Here is a 16,586-nt window from a genome sequence, read left to right as displayed (position 1 = left end):
GGGTCCGGGAGCGATCTCCTACGCTCGTGACGTCGGGGAACAGAAACCAAAATGGCGCCGGCGCTACCTTTGCCCTGTCATATGACAGGGCAAAGGTAGCGCCGGCGCCATTTTCTATCAACTCGCCCGACGCCCGAGAGTGGAAGATCACAACGGGACACCCCCACTGGACCCCAGGTAATTTAAGACATTTTGGGGGGGTTCAGGAGGGTGGGGGATTCATTTTAAAGGGTCGGGGTGGATTTTTTGGGATGTTTTAGTGTGCCGGTTTTTCCGCCCTCCCCCTTCCCCTCCCCCTTCCCCCGATTTATGATTTTTGATGATAAATCGGGGGAATTCCTATTAAATATCGCCTCTAATGATTTTTGATGATTTAAAATATATCGGACGATATTTTAAATCGTCAAAAAACGATTCACATCCTTAATAGTTTCCCAGATCACCCCTGGATCCCTTTTTAAATAGCAGGGTTACATTGGCCATCTTCCAATCTTCAGGTACATCGGATGATTTTAATGATAGGTAAAACTTTTTTACTAATAGGTCTGAAATTTCATTTTTTTAGTTCTTTCAGAACCCTGGGGTGTATACCATCCAGTCCAAGTGATTTACTATTCTTCAGTTTGTCAATCAGGCCTACCACATCTTCCAGGTTCACTGTGATTTGGTTCAATTGATCTGATCATCAATCATGAAAACGGGTAACTCTCCAAAATCCTCTTCAGTAAACACTGAAGCAAAGAAAGTGTTTAATCTTTTCACAATGGCCTTATCTTCTCTAAGTGCCCCTTTAACCCCTCAATCATCTAACGGTCCAACTGACTCCCTCACAGGCTTTCTGCTTTGGATATATTTTAAAAAGTTTTTACTGTGAGTTTTTGCCTCTACGGCCAACTTCTTTTCAAATTCTCTCTTAGCCTGTCTTATCAATATCTTACATTTAACTTGCCAATGCTTATACTTTATCCTTTTTTGTTCTGATGGATCCTTCTTCCAATTTTTGAATTAAGATCTTTTGGCTAAAATAGCTTCTTTCACCTCCTCTTTTAAGCATGCCAGTAATTGTTTTGCCTTCCTTCCACCTTTATTAATGCATGGAATATATCTGGTCTGTACTTCTAGGATGGTATTTTTTAACAATGTCCATGCCTGCTGTTCACATATTACCTTTGTAGCTACACCTTTCAGTTTTTTCTAATGTTTTTCTCATTTTATCAAAGTTTCCGTTTTGAAAGTTTAGCGCTAGAGCCATGGATTTACATACTGTCCCCCTTCCAGTCATTCATTTGAATTTGATCATATTATGATCACTATTCTAAGTGGCCCCACCACCGTTATCTTTCTTACCAAATCCTGCACTCCGCTGAGAATTAGATCTAAACTTGCTCCCTCTCTCGTCGGCTCCTGAACCAATTGCTCCATAAAACTGTCTTTTATTCCATATGGGAACTTTATCTCTCTAGCATGCCCCTATATTTCATTTACCCAGTCAATATTGGGGTAATTACAATCTTAATATTAAAGAGAGTCAATATGGTAACCCAAACAGTAAGCTGATCAAAAAAAGGGGACCAAAAATATACATATAAGAAAAAGCCTAAATGACGGTGTTAACAAACCTGTCGTTGTAGTTTACAGCGAAGAAAACCCAACTGGTCTTTTCAATCATTCACCATCATTTTCCAAAGTTTTTAATTACTTCAAAAAAACATTTTTTTCTTGTATATTTTTATCTACCATTGGTCGGCCCCTGTAACATAGTAAGGGCAAAGGCTATCGGCGCCATTTTGAATACTGACAGCCGATGGCCCGAGTGAAGGAGATCGCTCCAGGACCCCTGCTGGACCACCAGGGACTTTTGGCAAGCCTTGGGGGTACTCCTGACAGGGTGAGACGGACAGTGAAATGCTAAGAGAAATTAGGGAAGCTAACTAAACTGGTAGTAGTCCTGACCTCCCCAAGACTTACCAAAAGTCCCTGATGGTCCAGTGGGGGTCCTGGAGCGATCTTCTGCAATTGGGCCATTGGCTGCCAGTATACAAAATGGCACCGATAGCCTTTGCCCTTACTATGTCACAGAGGTTATCGGCGCCATTTTGAATACTGGCAGCCAACAGAGCGAGTGTAGGAGATCGATCGAGGACCCCCGCTGGACCACCCGGGACTTTTGGCAAGTCTTGGGGGGGATCATGAGGGTGGGGGTTTATTCATTAGTGATACATTGTATTCATGGGGGTTCGCCATACGTTTTGTGATCCCCACAAATACAACGAATATGGCATATATGTTGTGGGTTGCCAATACGTTGCAAACGAATGCACACCCCTATTGGTTATCCTCTTCCACCATGTCTCTGAGATGCCAATTAAGTCTATGTTATCATTCACTGCTATACACTCTAATTCTCCCATCTTACTTCTTAGATTTCTGGCATTAGCATATAAACATTTCAAAGTGAGTTTTTTGTTTGCATTTACATTCTGCTTTTCAGTGGACAGGGATAAATTGGAATCTTTTAGCTCTGGTAAGTTTTTAATTATAGGCACTTGGACTACTTTACTTATTTTGGAACCTCTCTGTTGGGATGCCCTAACTCTAATGCTTCATTAGTATCCTTTGAAGATTCCTCTCTCTGAACCATGGGCTGCTGAGCGACTGTCGGCTTTCCCCTTTGTTCTAGCTTAAAAGCTGCTCTATCTCATTTTTAAAGTTTAGTGCCAGCAGCCTGGTTCCACCCTGGTTAAGGTGGAGCCCATCCCTTCAGAAAAGACCCCCCCCCCTTCCACAAAAGGTTCCCCAGTTCTTTACAAAACTGAATCCCTCTTCCTTGTTTGTTCCATCATCTCATCCACGCATTGAGAGTCCGGAGTTCTGCCTGCCTCTGGTGACCTGTGCGTGGAACAGGGAGCATTTCAGAGAATGCTACCCTGGAGGTTCTGGATTTCAGCTTTCTACCTAAAATCCTAAAGTTGGCTTCCAGAACCTCCCTCCCACATTTTCCTATGTCGTTGGTGCCCACATATACCACAACATCCGGCTCCTCCACAGCACTGTCTAAAATCCTATCAAGGTGACACGTGAGGTCCACCACCTTCACACCAGGTAGGCATGTTACCAAGTAGTCCTCATGCCCACCAGCCACCCAGCTGTCTACATTCCTAATCAAATCACCAACTATGACGGCCGACCTAACCCTTCCCTCCTTGGCAGAAGCCCTGGGAGACATATCCTTGGTGTGAGAGGATGATGCACTACCTGGAGTGGAGGTCCTTGCTACAGGATCATTTCCTGCTGCACCAGATTGATGTTCTCCAATCATGAGATCTTCCTCCTTCAAGGTAGCACCAGGTTTGCCAGACTGGAGTTGGGACTTAGCTACTATGTCCCTGAAGGTTTCACCTATATATATATATAATATATATATATATATATATATATACCTCTCTGTCTGCTTCAGCTCCTCCAGGTCTGCCATTCAAATGAAATAGAGCATACTAAGTCTTGAAATAGCCCTCACTTATTTAAAGACCTTTTATAAAATTATGCGCTTGAGAGACAGGTAAATTTGCACGCATACTGCTGTTCATGTGCAAGTGTACCTGGACTGAGTTGAGGCAATCCTGAGAGTAGAACTGGGGAGGAGTTTGGACGTACACATTTAAGCCCAAATTTTCGATGGCCTGCACATGTAAAATCCGGAGGCTATGTGTGTGGCTGGGCCCTGTGCACGCCGAGCACATTTTCGAAAGGGACCAGCCATGTGCTTAACCCCTGGTATGCGCAGAAGTGCTGAGCTATTGAAAAGAGGTGGGCTGGGAGGTTGGGCTCTGGGCAGAGAGGGGCAGGGAGAGAGGGCCGGCTGGGAAAGCGGCCATTAGGACATGTCCCGGGGAAGCACGTGCTGGCAGCCAGCCAGCGTGCATAATTTAAACCAGCTCAGAAGAGTGGTAAGTTAAAAAAAACAAAATATTCTAGGGTAAATAGGTAGGGGTTAGGGGTCAGGGAAGAGAGAGGAAAAGGTTGGAAGGTTAGGTAGGGTTATAGGGAAGTTCCCTCCCAGTCCACTCCTTAATTGGGGTGGACTGGGAGGGACCTGGGAGCATGTCAATTGCATCACCGCATGTATTTTTCTAAAATTCCCCACCCCACCCCCTTGCATGCGACTGGATATTAAAATCTGAAATGCATGTGCACGCAGAAATCATATTTTATAACACGAGTGCACCGACATGCACATGTTATAAAATAGCCGCGTTCATGTGCGTGCATCAGCAACCACGCACACATGGACGCATGGGCAGGTTTTAAAATTGACCCCATACTTTTCAAAAGTCCACACATAAATATTCAAGAAATATTTCTGCACACATTTTAGCAGGTGTAATTGTGTTTGAGTAGTTTTCGTGGATTAATTTTCAAAGCAAATATATGCACTTTAGTTCACTTTGAAAACTGGCATGTACTTGGGACAGCCATCATTTTTTTAAATCCACTTTGAATATGAGAGCTAAATCGATGTGTCCGAAATGCTCACAGACTTTAGCCCTATGTTTAAAAATAACCCTCTTTCTAATTCACTTTCAAGAGGATTTGCATGCATAAACCCAGTTTATGTGCATCAATCACATTTTGAAAATCAACCAGGGGCTTGTGTAGGTAAAAATACACATGTAACTCGATTCTGTATGTACTTTTACACTCACTTGCAAGAGCTCTGCTTGATGTCCGAGTTGGGGCAGGGGAAGAGTTCTCATGTACAATTTTCATTTTTATAATGTTTGCCTGTAAATCTACACACATAAAATTATACCTGCTTAGGAGTAACTTTTTTGTACATATGTCAGACTGGGGACACCTGCAAATTTTTAAAGCAAACTTATGCACTTACAAACTAATATAATAGCTCACAGCAGAGGGAATACATACCAAGAGATGGCTGAGGGGGGATATGATAGAGGTGTTTAAAATCATGAGAGGTCTAGAACGGGTAGATGTGAATCAGTTATTTACTCTTTCAGATAATAGAAAGACTAGGGGGCACTCCATGAAGTTAGCATGTGGCACATTTAAAACTAATCGGAGAAAGTTCTTTTTCACTCAATGCACAATTAAATAGGGGTGTGCATCAGTTTTCCACGTATTTGTAATCCGCAACTTATTTTGTCCTATCTGTTAAATACGTGGGGAGGCGAAACGCATCATGACTCCCCACGTATTTAACAGATTTCTGTTTTATTCGGCCTCCTAAATAAAAATTTAACCCCCCCCCCTCCTAACCCCCCCCAAGACTTACCAAAACTCCCTGGTGGTCCAGCGGGGAGTCCAGAAGCCATCCCTGCATTCTCACACTCTCGTTTGCCGGTTTCATCATGGCACCGATAGCCTGTGTCACAGAGGCTACCATTGCCATTGGTCAGCCCCTGTCACATGGTCACCAGCACCATCTTGTGCTCCTACCATGTGACAGGGGCTGACCAATGGCACCGGTAGCCCCTGTGACATAGTATGGGCAAAGGCTATCGGTGCCATTTTGAGTCCTGGCATCGGATGGCCGGTGTGCAGGAGGTCGCTCCGGGACCCCCGTTGGACCCACAGGGACTTTTGGCCAGCTTGGGGGGACATCCTGACCCCCACAATACTTGCCAAAAGTCCAGCGGGGGTCCGGGAGTGACCTCCTGCACGCCGGCCGTCCGATGCCAATACTCAGAATGGCGCCGATCGCCTTTGCCCTCACTATGTGTGACATTTTGAGACGCAAAGGCGATAGTGAGGGCAATGGCGATCAGCGCCATTTTGAGTCTCAGGCCAAAGGCGATCGGCGCCATTTTGAGTATTGGCATCGGACGGCCGGCGTGCAGGAGGTCGTTCCTGGACCCCCGCTGGACTTTTGGCAAGTCTTGTGGGGGTCAGGAGGCCCCCCAAGCTGGCCAAAAGTCCCTGTGGGTCCAACGGGGGTCCCGGAGCAACCTCCTGCACGCCGGCCGTCTGATGCCAGGGCTCAAAATGGCGCCGATAGCCTTTGCCCATACTATGTCACAGGGGCTACCGGTGCCATTGGTCAGCCCCTGTCACATGGTAGGAGCACAAGATGGCGCCGGTGACCATGTGACAGGGGCTGACCAATGGCACCGGTAGCCCCTGTGATACAGGCTATCGGCGCCATGATGAAACCGGCAAACGAGGGTGTGAGAATGCAGGGATGGCTTCTGGACTCCCCGCTGGACCACCAGGGAGTTTTGGTAAGTCTTGGGGGGGTTAGGAGGGTGGGGGGTTGTAGTTAATTTTAATTTTAGCTGGGACACGAATTTAACTCGCCGTATTAATGCATCGGGGCGCCATACTGCCGAATGTGACGCATTTGCGCCCCGATGAATCCGAATCACGAATGCGACGAAAACTTTTTGGCTGCACATCCCTACAATTAAACTCTGGAATTTGTTGCTAGAGAATGTGGTTAGAGCAGTTAGTGTAGCTGTGTTTAAAAAAGGATTGGATAATTTCTTGGAGGAGAAGTCCAATAACCGCTATTAATTAAGTTGACTTAGAAAATAGCCACTGCTATTACTAGCAACAGTAACATGGAATAGACTTAGTTTTTGGGTACTTGCCAGGTTCTTATGGCTTGGATTGGCTACTGTTGGAAACAGGATGCTGGGCTTGATGGACCCTTGGTCTGACCCAGCATGGCAATTTCTCATGTTCTTATATGCTTAGAAATACACTTTGAGAACTTGGACTAAATTCTGCAACTACAAATTTCCCACAGACTTTAACCCTGTATGGGCTGTTTGCAAATTATCCTCCCTATCTTCAAATTGATGTAGAAAATACCGGGTAATTTTTCTCTCATTGTAGGGGTTTAAAATATATTTTAATGATTGATCTGTATATAGTATAGATTTAAAATCTTGTAAACCATAGATTAAGCCATAATGGCATTTAATGGACTCAGGTTCCAGCATCATCCCATCCCTTCTTTTCTTTAGATGTAACGATCGGGTGCACACTCCCCCCCCCTCCCCCACCTTTTTTTGCCCAGTGAATGGCCAGCATTGTGCATGCCGCCAGAAAGGTCAAAGAGACTGGATCATGAGATCAGCTCAAAGATAAGAATCAGTTGTTTCAGTGCCGATACAGGTTGAGTCTGTGAGTCTATAAGAATGACTGCTGCAGTGTGGTGTCATCACCACAGGTTATTTAGGAGAGGATTTGCCAGTTCTCCAACCTAATGTCACCACAGCTTGGAAGCTAGCAGTGGAGGAGATCGGGAAGACACAGCTGTTAGGGATGTGCAGCAGGGATGGATTTGTCCCATTCGGTATTCATATTCGTGGGGACCCAAATCCGTTGCATCCGTTCTTAGGGGACCCCGATCTGTTCATTAGTTGCATATGTATTTGTTTCTCCAAACTAACCCCATCCCAACCCTTTAATCAACTACAACCCCCACCCTCCTGACCCCCCCAAGACTTGCCAAAAGTCCCTGGTGGTCCAGCAGGGGTCCTGGAGCGATCTCCTGCATTCGGGCTGTCAGCTACCAGTATTCAAAATGACGCCGATAGCCTTTGCCCTTACTATGTCACAGGGGCTACCAGTGCCATTGGTCGGCCCCTATGACATAGTAAGGGCAAATATCGGAGCACAAGATGGAGCCGGCCGTCCATTGCTCTTACCATGTGACAGGGGCAGACCAATGGCACCGGTAGCCCCTCTGACAGTAAGGACAAAGGCTATCAGCGCCATTTTGAATACTGGCAGCAGATAGCCCGAGTGCAGGAGTTCGCTCCAGGACCCCACTGGACCACCAGGGACTTTTGGCAAGTCTTGGGAGGGGTCAGGAGGGTGGGGATTTATTTGTTAGTGATACGTTGTATTCGTGGGGGTTCGCCATACGTTTCGTGACCCCCACGAATACAATGAATATGGCATATACATTACAGATTGCCAATACGTTGCAAATGAATGCACACCCCTAACAGCTAAACCTCATCTCTGCCAGATTGTCACAACCGGTCGGATGGCTTGAATTCGGTAGTGAATCCAGTCTCAGGTTTGTAGCCTGCCATAACAATATTTTGCTGAGAAATAAATGCCAAGTTTATGGATCAGGCACTTGCATGGATTCTAGCCAATTCTAGAGGGTGAGAAAGTACATCATATGATATTCATGCATTGTTCTGGTTATTTGTACTAACTTCAAGATGTTATTTGGTTTGATGTTAATAAAGTGTGGCATGAAATTTGCCAGTACCACTTAGCATATGTTTTTATTCTGTTGACTTTTGCACAGAGGGTCTGAGTTGGATCTTTGCAAGTGCCGATGTTATATAAAATTGACATTTTTATTTCATTATAAATTTAGGGAATGAGATTTTCCATAAATTCCAATGTTAAAAATGTTATTTTGAAATCCCATCCTTGAGGCCCCCAAAACAGATCTGTTTCTCAAAATACTCAGACTTACCTAGCTATAGGGAGGGTAAATCTAAAAGGAACTGCTGTGGATAAATCAGTATTTCAAGCCCTTGACCAAACAAAAAAAACATTTCACATTGCAATTACTTGCATTTTTATTGAAACCAATTTTTTAGCATATACAGGGTGGGTTTTTGTGTTTATGAGTTTTGAGTCAATTTGGGTTGGGATTTTTATACAAAATTTAAAGAGTTTCAATGAAGATGCAAGCAATTGCAATGTGACATGTTTCTTGTTTGGCTGTGCGTATGATATTTATGTCATATTTATTTACCTTCAGTGTTTATATTACCATAGTGGTTTCAAGCACTTGAGCCAAGAGATATCATTCTAATAGAAGTTTAGTAAATTGGGCTCAAGCAGGTGTATTGACTGATGGTACCATCATACAGACAGCATTTATTTTTGTTTATTAATTTGTGATTAAATTAAAAAAAACAAAGTTATAGTGTGAGTGTCATGGTGATATTTTTGATTACCTCGCATGCGTTTAGCAACCCCGTTTCTTGCAGCCTTGACCAGATGCTTTGTATTCTTCCAGCATGCTCAGGATGATTGGAATAGTTGCTACAAATGCACTGATGCTTCAGCATTAGAGTGTCATACACAATACCTTCAGCACAAAGACAATATGATAGGAGGTTATAAGTCAAAGGGAGATACAAATTATTGAATGCTATGAAAATTTGCATATGCTCACAATGCTCCTAGGTTTTTTGTTCAAATGTCTTATAAAGATAGAATTGGATAAACTTAAAAAAAAAAAAAGTAAAATAGTGAATTCTGTACAAAAATAAACATAATTTTGTACCAACAATGTTTTTTGTTAAAGGTTTGATATCAAAGCCAAAAAGGGATGAAGGTAAAAAATTAAAAAACACACACACACACACCTCAGAATTCATCCTGAACAAATACATACCATCATTGTTCAATTGAATCTAATCCATATAATTAAAGACTTAAAGTGGTAAGGGAAATACACAATTCTTTATTGGGCACAGAGTTAAGCAATACAAAAAAATTAAACTTGAACTTAGAACTTTATTTCATTGTAAATTTATGAAAGTTCATGACGATACACAACAAATTACAATTTGTCATTTAGCTAAACTTTGCTACCATGTAAGAAACATGATGCCTTTGAGTTTAACTCTTTGTAGTTTGAAGGATTTTTAAAGATGTGAGACGTAGACATCTCCAGTCCTGGAGAGCCACAAGCTTTACAGGTTTCAGGATATCCAAAGCGAATATGCATGGGATGAATCTGCATGCAGAAGAAGTAGTACATGCATATGCATCTCATGAATATTCAATGTGGATTTCTTGAAAACCTGACCGGCTTGTGGCACTCGAGGACCAGAATTGCCATTCCCCCTCCCATGATTCTAAGAGACTTCCCTTGTTGACATCAAACTTCTAGCCAGAACAGAATATGGGGTAGGCAAATTATATAACTGTATATTGATATAAACACTCATGCTCTCTCTCACACACAGACACACACACATTCATGCTCTTTCTCTCACTCACACACATTAGGGATGTGAATCGTTTTCCATATCGTCTTAACGATAGAAATCGTGTGGCAGGGCAAGAAAATCGTCTTAGGCACGATTATTTCATTGAAAAATCGTTAAAAATCGTTTTTTCCGATTAGTGCGCACTAACTCGAGTTAGTGCGCACTAACTCCCTGTTAGTGCGCACTAACTCGATTTAGTGCGCACTAACTCAAAATGATACAAATAGACACTTTCCAGGTCACTGAAGGTCAGTTAGGAATGAATATGTGTTACTATTGGCTGGCAGCCCTCTTATCTATTGATGTTACCAAGGTTACCACTGAGGTGATGGTTGGGGGGATGGGAAATGGAACTGGAAACTCACGAACAGCAACAGAAAATGAAACAAAGTGTTCACACTTCCCAGGTCAGTAAAGGTCACTTAGCAATGAATATATGTATTCCTATTGGCTGGCTGTGCTCTTATCTATTGATGTTACCAAGGTTCCACTGAGGTAATGGCATTGGTTGGGGGGATGTGAAATGGAAACAGTTGGAAGCTTGACAAAAAAAGTAATGTGATGATCAGCACTTCTTTGTTTATTATTTTTGTTAGCAGGCACCTGAAATGCTAGTGCATGTTGAATTTGCCAATCACTGTGCATTTTAGAAAGGTGGTCCTGGCTGGAACTGTACACAGTTCAAATATATGTAATTGATTGTTGGTAAGTGTATTTTTTAAGTAGCCACACTGGCACCAGTATGTTTACTTATCCTCTTACTTAACTCACTAGCTCAGCTTTGTAAGAAGGGCTTCTCTGCTTGTGTGTTGCTTTTCTTTGCTGTGAGGAGAGCAGAAACATCAGATCTGTATTCAATCTACTACAGTCATCTCTTATATTAACCTACTCAATTTTTTTTAAATGATTTGTTATATCACTGAATTAATAATTCATTATTATTAGGTGGTGGTGAATGTCTGGACCCCCGCTGGGCTTTTGGCAAGTCTTGTGGGGGTCAGGAGGCCCCCCCAAGGTGGCCAAAAGTCCCTGGGGGTCCAGCGGGGGTCTGGGAGCGATCTCCTGTCGCAAATCGTTTTTTCGTAAGGAAAATGGCGCCGGCCATAGCAGGGTGGGTTTTAGGGTTGCTTTAGTGTGCCGGTTTCCCCGCCCTCCCCCCCACTGGACCCCAGGTAATATAAGGCACTTTGGGGGGGTTCGGGAGGGTGGGGGATTTATTTTCAAGGGTCAGGGTGTTGTGATCTTCCTGCACACAGTGCCCTAACCCTGGCAGGAGGGTGGGGGATTTATTTTCAAGGGTCGGGGTGTTGTGATCTTCCTGCACACAGTTCCCTAACCCTGGCAGGAGGGTGGGGGATTTATTTTAAAGGGTCGGGGTGTGTTTTAGGTTTGCTTTAGCGTGCCAGTTTCCCCGCCCTGCCCCCCACTGGACCCCAGGTAATATAAGGCACTTTGGGGGGGTTCGGGAGGGTGGGGGATTTATTTTCAAGGGTCAGGGTGTTGTGATCTTCCTGCACACAGTGTCCTAACCCTGGCAGGAGGGTGGGGGATTTATTTTCAAGGGTCGGGGTGTTGTGATCTTCCTGCACACAGTGCCCTAACCCTGGCAGGAGGGTGGGGGATTTATTTTAAAGGGTCGGGGTGTGTTTTAGGTTTGCTTTAGCGTACCGGTTTCCCCGCCCTGCCCCCCACTGGACCCCAGGTAATATAAGGCACTTTGGGGGGGTTCGGGAGGGTGGGGGATTTATTTTCAAGGGTCAGGGTGTTGTGATCTTCCTGCACACAGTGCCCTAACCCTGGCAGGAGGGTGGGGGATTTATTTTCAAGGGTCGGGGTGTTGTGATCTTCCTGCACACAGTGCCCTAACCCTGGCAGGAGGGTGGGGGATTTATTTTCAAGGGTCGGGGTGTTGTGATCTTCCTGCACACAGTGCCCTAACCCTGGCAGGAGGGTGGGGGATTTATTTTAAAGGGTCGGGGTGTTGTGATCTTCCTGCACACAGTGCCCTAACCCTGGCAGGAGGGTGGGGGATTTATTTTAAAGGGTCGGGGTGTGTTTTAGGTTTGCTTTAGCGTGCCGGTTTCCCCGCCCTGCCCCCCACTGGACCCCAGGTAATATAAGGCACTTTGGGGGGGTTCGGGAGGGTGGGGGATTTATTTTCAAGGGTCAGGGTGTTGTGATCTTCCTGCACACAGTGCCCTAACCCTGGCAGGAGGGTGGGGGATTTATTTTCAAGGGTCGGGGTGTTGTTATCTTCCTGCACACAGTGCCCTAACCCTGGCAGGAGGGTGGGGGATTTATTTTCAAGGGTTGGGGTGTTGTGATCTTCCTGCACACAGTGCCCTAACCCTGGCAGGAGGGTGGGGGATTTATTTTCAAGGGTCGGGGTGTTGTGATCTTCCTGCACACAGTGCCCTAACCCTGGCAGGAGGGTGGGGGATTTATTTTCAAGGGTCGGGGTGTTGTGATCTTCCTGCACACAGTGCCCTAACCCTGGCAGGAGGGTGGGGGATTTATTTTTAAGGGTCGGTGTGTGTTTTAGGTTTGCTTTAGCGTGCCGGTTTCCCCGCCCTGCCCCCCACTGGACCCCAGGTAATATAAGGCACTTTGGGGGGGTTCGGGAGGGTGGGGGATTTATTTTCAAGGGTCGGGGTGGGTTTTAGGGTTGCTTTAGCGTGCCGGTTTCCCCGCCCTGCCCCCCATTGGACCCCAGGTAATTTAAGGCACTTTGGGGGGGTTCGGGAGGGTGGGGGATTTATTTTCAAGGGTCAGGGTGTTGTGATCTTCCTGCACACAGTGCCCTAACCCTGGCACCAGGGGTGTTGTGATCTTCCTGCACCCAGTGCCCTAACCCTGGCACCAGGGGTGTTGTGATCTTCCTGCACACACAGTGCCCTAACCCTGGCACCAGGGGTGTTGTGATCTTCCTGCACACAGTGCGTGACCCTGACTCCTCCCCTCCCCCATGTCCCAGCCAGTGAATAGTGTGTGGGTGAGTGGTGGGGGGGGGGGGGGGGAGGGATGGGAAGGGAGAGACAGCCCCTGCATTCAGGGGCTGTCTCTCCCTTCCTATCCCTCCCAGGGAGTGGGGCTGGCTCTCCCTTCCCATCCCTCACAGGGAGTGGGGCTGCTTGCCCCTTCACCTCCCCCCACCCCCTCCCCTTCCCCTTCTCTCTCCCATATACCAGCAGTGGGGGATGTGAAGGGTGGGATACTTCAGCCCTTTCCAGTCTGAGCTTCTGAACTTACTTTTTTCATCTTCTTTTTTATTTTCTCATTGTAGATGGATCATGATAGGGAGTCAGCCCAACCGTCCTCCTCAAAGGCCGATCGTGATGCTAGGTCCCGGAAGCCACGGTTCACACAGGCAGATGTGGACCTCCTAGCCCGGCTACTCCTCCTGGATGAGGAGCATCTCTACACCCCCTCAGGCAGCAGGCCTAACCTTCAAAGGGAGTCTGCAGCCTGGGTGGCTCTCCAGGAGGAGTTCTGCCGGAGAGCCTCTTACCCGCGTGAGATCGAAGATCTCAAGAAGAAAGGTGAGAGATAATGTTAGTGGTGTATTATATTTATTTATATTTATTTATCATTTTGAAATGATGTGATTTGTATTTGGGAATTTTGAATGCCACATTAAAAGATAGCTAATTTTTTTTTTATTACTAAATGTTATATATTGCATAAAAAAATAACCTAGCAGGGCATGTTGTGTTTGTAAGTAATTTATTAATCAATTAATGTTATTCTATTTCCTTTCTACCTCTAATTCTCAGGTCGGCATCTGAGACTTCACGAGGGTGATTGGCTTGAGGAGGTCCGCCTGACTTTAGCGCGTCCTTCGCCTGGTAGGCTGTTTGAGAATACTCCACAAGTACACAAATATTATTCAATTAATTGTAATGGAATTTGTGTTTAATATTGTTTGTGTCAGTTCCAATTCCTTTTTTTTAAATTTTAACTGTTGTTCTGTGAAATTTGATCTGTGTCTTCGTACAGAACCACACACCAGCAGGGACGAGGCAGGGCTTCCTGGGCCCAGTAGCTGTCAGCAGAGGAGGACGGAGCAAACCGTCACTGATGGGCCAGGTATTATATTATTAGATAATTGAGCCCTGACCATTGACCAACATGCTGCAAATGTGAATGGGGGATAAATGTGAGACTGAGGGAAGGGGGTATTAGTCACTGTGAGAGGGGAGGGAGGCAGTGGGAGAAAGAGGATGAGTGAGGAAGAAGAACTGTAGAAGAGTGCCATGTTAAAAAATGAACTGAAAAACATTTTTTTTTAATGTAGCACGTGTGTACGGGCTTAATGGCTTGTATTTTGGCCCACAGGGCCAGTATGTATGTTGTAGTACTAGTAGTAGTAGTTTGTCTAGTATCTGTCTGAGGCAGAAAATCAAAATTATTGTTTGTGATCAGTCAGTTATATAGGGTGGGATAGATGTATGTTATGTTATATATTTATATAATATTATCTCTAATTATCTAGAATGATATCCCTCCACTCTCCCTCTCCGAGGTTGTAGACTATAAACTCATTTTTCCAAAACCCTACAATTTAGTAAACTAAGGGGTTGAATGTATTTTAATATTGTAAACTTGCTGGTGCGTACAATACTGGTTTGTGGCCCTCGAGGACCATAACTGCCCACCCCTGTTCTATATCTTATGTAGAATTTTTTACATTTCTTTACAGGGCAAGAAGAGGCAGCCACAGCCACCAGTGCCACTGCCAGTGCCCAAAGGATGGAGGCAGCCACAGCCGGGCCCAGCAGCACCAGCACCAGCACTGCTGCTTTACTCCTTGCAGGATCTCCTCCAAGCTGCGTATGTACTGCACATGCGCAGTTTGGCATGCTGAAGGAGCTCCTGCAGGGAGTAAACAGCATCAGGGCAGATGTCAAGGATGTGCAGAGGAGGCTGTCAGCCATGGAGGAGGCCTTTCAGGAGCTGAGGGCACAGGTATCTCCTCCTCATGAGATGCCTCGTGAGGAGGAGATGCCACTGCCCTCTGCTCCAGAGCAGGATCCTCCTCTCGGGTTGCCATTCTCCTCTCCACATCCTTGAGTACTGGGTGCTAAAACACAATTTTTTTTTGGTATGTTGTCATTGTAAAGTTATATTTTTATAACAGTGTTATTTAATTTCGTTATAGTTTTGTAGTTAATAAAATGTTTTAAATTTGAGAAATATTAGTGGACTCAATTATTAAAATTATTATAAATTGGGATTTATAGTCAACAGATTTTCTAACATGCACACAGCAATAAAATTACCAGTGTTATCAATTAGTCTTTCAGTTTCCAATCCAGTCCATCTGCAACTCATCAAGATCAGCCTCAGCTTCCCCCATTTCTCCCAGACCACGACCTAGTCATGATTTGACTGTTAAGACTTCTTATACTATCACTTACTCCAGATAAAGAGTGAGAGTAAATATAAAGCTGCCAAATCTACACATACAGTAAATCTCTTATAAAATAGCGACTAACATACATAAATGTTGGCCTCCACTTGGGAACACCTAGACCATCCCTTTTTTCACACGTGTAGATTTACTCATGTTGTACTATATAAAGAAGTATATGCTATTTATGTAAACACGTAAATGCTGTTTTTTATTAATGCAACTTGAAAATTCAACTTAACATGTATCTGCTCCGCAGGGAGAAATAATTAAATCTCGGCCAGAGAAACCTTTTACTGACCACAGGGAGGTTAGGTAACTCATGACACAACTGGAGATGGTTTTGATTTAGGCACTAACTTACGTGGTCAGGCTTTATTTAGAGAGTGAGACAAATTGGTCCCTACAAACCAGGGTTTTCCAAATAAATAACCACTCACTCAGCAGGATTTTATGCATGATGTAAATTTGCATATACTGAGTCCCCATGATATGCAAATGTATTTCATGCATAATTCTTTGTGGATATTCTAAAAATCCAACTGGCTGTGGAATCCCCAGGACCGGTTTGGTAAGCTGAGCTATAAACTGTCTCAGCCTGAAAAATAAACCATGCCCCTATCACAGTATGATATACATTAACTGCTTAGAGAGACTATGGTCAAAACTCAAAAGTACTTTAACTGCCTGTTTTCTAACAGCTGCTAAATAAGCGCACACAGTTGATAGACACAAACTTAGGTTTCTTTCTTGCACATACAAAGTCCTTATTCATCAAGCTGACAAGATAGATGATAACAGCACAGCAGACACCTGAGGTGAAGAGGCAGGGGCAGTTCTATCATGAGGCACTGGCAGTGCTTCTGCTGAATGCTCCATCCTGCTGTGTTCCCAAACGACCTTGCATCCCCATCCTAGACAAGAGACTCACTCCTCCTCCCAGTCACAGCGAATTTTCACATTATGAAGCAGCGGAAGGTTGATTTTGATGAAAACCAATTCCTCTACTAAGTCTGGATTCAAACGTGCACGGAGTGGACTCACAATATTCCCTGTCAATGAAAATACTCGTTCACTTTGCACACTGGTGGGTGGGCAGGAAAGAAAGTGTTGTGCTACTCTGGTAAGATAAGGCCACATTGAAGCTTTTTCTGCCCAATATCTCAGGGGATCTGACT

The sequence above is a fragment of the Rhinatrema bivittatum genome, chromosome 2, assembly GCF_901001135.1.
Source record: "Rhinatrema bivittatum chromosome 2, aRhiBiv1.1, whole genome shotgun sequence".
NCBI lineage: Eukaryota > Metazoa > Chordata > Amphibia > Gymnophiona > Rhinatrematidae > Rhinatrema > Rhinatrema bivittatum.
The sequence above is the reverse complement of the archived record's forward strand: the minus strand, read 5'-3'. Positions refer to the sequence as shown.